This window comes from Durio zibethinus, chromosome 1, assembly GCF_047325235.1.
Source record: "Durio zibethinus cultivar Kanyao isolate XHJ-2024 chromosome 1, ASM4732523v1, whole genome shotgun sequence".
Lineage (NCBI taxonomy): Eukaryota > Viridiplantae > Streptophyta > Magnoliopsida > Malvales > Malvaceae > Durio > Durio zibethinus.
This window is the reverse complement of record NC_143162.1, coordinates 11,422,588-11,426,919: the sequence shown is the minus strand read 5'-3', so window position 1 is coordinate 11,426,919 and position 4,332 is coordinate 11,422,588. Positions and strand designations below refer to the sequence as shown.

General features: G+C 30.8%; 1 non-coding gene across 1 annotated transcript; it reads left to right on the top strand.

Moving 5' to 3' along the window:
* The first annotated feature begins 988 nt into the window (after positions 1–988).
* LOC149520353 (small nucleolar RNA R71) lies at positions 989–1,095 on the top strand. The gene has a single exon (XR_016326672.1). It is a non-coding gene; the product is annotated as a small nucleolar RNA R71 (small nucleolar RNA).
* Positions 1,096–4,332: the final 3,237 nt, after the last annotated feature.

The following is a 4,332-nucleotide window of genomic DNA, read 5'->3' as shown; positions in this document are numbered from 1 at the left end:
CATCTTATCATTTTCTTCCTTAAAGCCCTCATCATAGTTTTCAATAGCGTCAAAGGCCTTTAATGCCATAGGATCAAAACCCTTCAAGATTTTTTTACCAAGTCTTAAAAGCTTTTTATCTTCCAAAATATCCTCTATTCTAGTAAAATTCACTTTAGGTTGTCTTACAAAATTGGGTAGGTTGACAATTATGGGTTAATCATTTTTCTCATTAAAATCAGCCATCCTAACATCCTTCAAAGAATATATTACATTACATCCTTCCTTACCTGGTCTTTTTGAGTTGGTTTTAGTGTTACTAGGCAAGGAACCTATTGGTTGATTTGCTATGGCTTAGGTAAATTGACCTATTTGATTTTTTAGGTTTTTGATGGATGCAGTTTGGCTTTGGTAACATTGCTAGTTTGCATCAATTGGGTCAACATGTCATTAAAGGTAGGTTTTTTTCTTAGGTTGGGTTATAGTTTGGTGGATTGGTGTGACAGCTATTGGTTTGGTTGTTGGTGGCCTGATGGTTTGGTTGATTTCAAAAAAAGTTATGATGGTTTTACTAGCCAGGATTGCAAGTATTGCTATAAAGATTATTGCTTGATTTGTTTTATTGGATGTAGTGGATAGGTTTTACCCTATATTGACATCTTTTTGAAAAATGAGGACCTTTTCGTATGTCACAAGATACAAAGAGACTTTTCAATGGCATTAATAAGGTTGGCTTGTGTTTGGTTTCCTAGGGTTTCAATTATTTTTGTAAGGCAGCCAATTGAGAGTTAATGAAAGTATTAGCATCAACTTCAAATAAACCACTAGATTTTTTACTAACCTTTTTTTCCATGCCCCATTAGTAATTATTGGTAGCCTTTTTTTTTAGTAGCTCATTAGCTTTCTTAAGAGTCTTGCTCATTATAGCCCCTCCAGCAGCTGAATCTATGGTAGTTCTCATGGGTGGTGTGAACCATTGTAAAAGATATAAATTTGGAGCCATTGTGGTAAACCATGATGTAGGCATTTCTAAGTAATTCTTTAAATCTCTTCCATCTATCATATAAGGTTTCGCCATCAGTTTGCAGAAAAATAGTGATCTCATTCTTTAACTTTGTGCTCTTTGCTGGTGGAAAAAATTTTATCAAAAATTTTTGAACTAGATCATCTCATGCTGTAATTATGCTAGGTGGTAAATAAGACAACCAACTTTTGCTTTGTCCCTGAGAGAAAAAAGAAATAATCTTAGTCTAATAACTTCATTAGAAACACCATTGTAACAAAAAGTATCACAAAGTTTTAGAAAATTAGAAAGATGTAGATTTGGATCATTGCTTGGTAGTCTTCTAAACTACATAAAAGTTTGGTCCATTTGTATAATTGAAGGCTTTATCTTGAATTTATTAGCTTGAATAGTTGGCCTTCGGGTGGATAGTTGAAAACCATTCGTATTAGGAATTGCATAATCTCTTAAAGTTCTTTGCCTTTCATTATTTGCATTCGCTATAAGAGTAGGTGCTGGTGGTATTGATTACTCTATTCTTCTTCTTCTAAAAGTTCTTTCTATCTTTTATCAATTGGAGCTAATTAACACTTTTAGATCAATGTATGCAAACAAGAAAAGATCAAAGAAAAACAAAAGAAAAATAAACAAAAATAAAAATAAAAAAAGTTTAGATTATAGGAGTTACGAAATTTTTTATTGATATTGAGAATACCGTTATAATCCTTGGTAACGACGCCAAAAACTTGATTGTTGCTTTTTATATAAAGCCTATAGGTGACATATCAAGTAATAAAGTATAGTATTCAAAGTATCGTATTCTCAAAGATTATAGAATGTAGTGTTGGGTAGTTCATAAGTACCAAAGGTGAAAGGCTGAGATCCTATATCTAAACAAATGAATATTCAAGGTTTTAGGGTTATAGGGTTTCAGTAAAGATTAAAAGTGATGTGTAGGTAGGATTTTAAACTTCACCAACTATCACTTGGGAAGTAAAGATTAATGCCAACAACTAATCCTAAAGCCTAAACTCAAAAGATTGCAAAGTAAAAATTTAAAAGATTGTAGACAAGATGCCAAATTGCTTTGAAAGTAAATAAATGTTGCATGAAAGAAATTAAAAATCAAGAAGGAACATGTAGTTGAATCTTGCAAAGAAAATAAAGAAATTAGGATTAATCTTGGTAAAAAGAATGCTTTGTGGAAATTAAAGAAAACAAGAAAAGAAATCTTTGAATGAATACACTTATTGATTGAAAAAGATTTAAAGAACAAGAACTTGGTAATTGGCAAATCTATCACCTAAGCAAATACCTTAACTAAAAAGGAATAAAGACTAAGAAACTAAAAGAAAAAAGAGAAGTGAAGAGAAAGATAATAAAATAAGTGAATGGCTTTACCCATTTATAGGCATAGGTTTGGCCAAAGGGGAAAAATGTACAAAAAATTGAATTTGATTTAAATGCTAAAGGATAATCCTATCTTAATCTTCAAAAAGTCCTACTCGAACATGGTCTCTTTTTCCTTGGAGAGCTTAGCCAAATAGGGGTATTAGGAAACAATCTTGGCCTTTGATCTTTGTAGCATTCAATCTTGATTCGAACTCCTTCAAGTGATTGGCTAAGGCTTTGGATTTCAAGTATAATTTGATTTTTCACCAATTATCATGATAATTATCTTGCACATCTCTTGCTTTATCAAAACTTCATTGGATGAGCTAAATAGTCCATCATAAGCACAAATCACTCTTGGTCGAATAGATGATAGCTCTTGGTGTCATAAAATTCTTCAATGCCAAGCAAAAGAGTCATTGGATAAAATCTTCTTTGGCCAAATGATTGAACTTGTGAAGTTCATGGTTTTGCAATTTCTCATTTTCCTTTGTATGGCCAAATATGATAGAGTCCACGTGCAAGTCATTCTCTTCATGGCTAAGCAAAAAAGCATGCTTGTCTCAAAATTCTACCTTGGCTGAATGGATTGGGAGTCAAGTGGGCTTGTGGATGCTTGAGTTTGACCAATGATTGGTTGTATTTTGCTTGCATGATTGGGTTGAATGTAAGTTTTGCATGATTACATGCATGGCTTGCATGAAAATAAATCTTGTGCTTGAAAAACCTAAAGCCAAGAAAATAGCATGAGAAACACCAAAAATCATCAAAAAATTTAAATTTTAACACCATTTTAACATGTAAAAACTATATATTTTTTGGTGCTATCACTATGACAAAAAGGAGGAAAAATATTTTGTGGACAAGTTTACTTTGATATACATATATGTGTGGGTGCTTAATAGATATATATGCCTTAATATGTATATGTATATATGTATGTTGCATTATGATTATTGGATGTTTTGATATGTATGCTTAAAAGAATATATGCTAGAATGGGTTAGATTATGAGTGTTGGATTAGGATAAAGAATGCAGTGGTTGATGGGAGAGTTTTGCTAGGAAACATGCATTGTTTATTGGGGGTGTTTTTCAAAATGGTTTTCAAAAATCTTAAATGTTTCAAAGAAAGTTTTTCATTAAATAAATTTATCTTTAAGTTTTGTCATATCAAAAAGGAGAGATTGTTAACCTTAAATTGATTCTTGTTTTGAAATGACAAAACATTAAAATATTTAATATTTGAATTTTATATGGATGAAAAGCTCTTTAAATCTATTTTCTAACGGGTCAAACAAAATCAAAATCCAAATTTTCTAAGAAAAGATTTTGAATTTTTACTAGAGACATACAATTGATTGGTAATTGAATTTCAATCAAATTGTGACCATTACAAGAGAATTGATCAATCCATTTTGATAGGGGATTGACAACGTCAAGCGAATTTTGCATACAGGATGATTCTAGATTAATAATGCCATTAGTTGTCATAAACTAACTCCTTTTTTGCACTTTGCTAACTAATTTAATCATATCTTGAGTTATATAACTCCAAATCAAGATCTGTTGGAATATATGATCTAATTCAATGTATAAAAATTATAGTAAATGTCCAAAACTACCTCTTGTGCAATTGTTAAACAATTTAATGGACCCAATCGATCTCTTTGCTTTTGACAACTTCTAGTGGCTTCTTTAAAAGGAGAAAATCATGCATTTTCATTTTCAAATATTTTCCAATGACTATAAACTCATTTTTTTCCTATAAATTAGGCATTCTAACACAATTATGAAGTAAGAAAGCAAGCACCGACAAGTTTTATATTCTTTTTTTCAAGAATTCAAGAGCATTTTAAATATTAGAGTTTTAATTCTTCCTATTGTTGTATCCAAATTATCTTTGTTTTCAGTTATCATTCTTTGTACTTAAATTAGGCAAATATTTAGCCTTTGAAA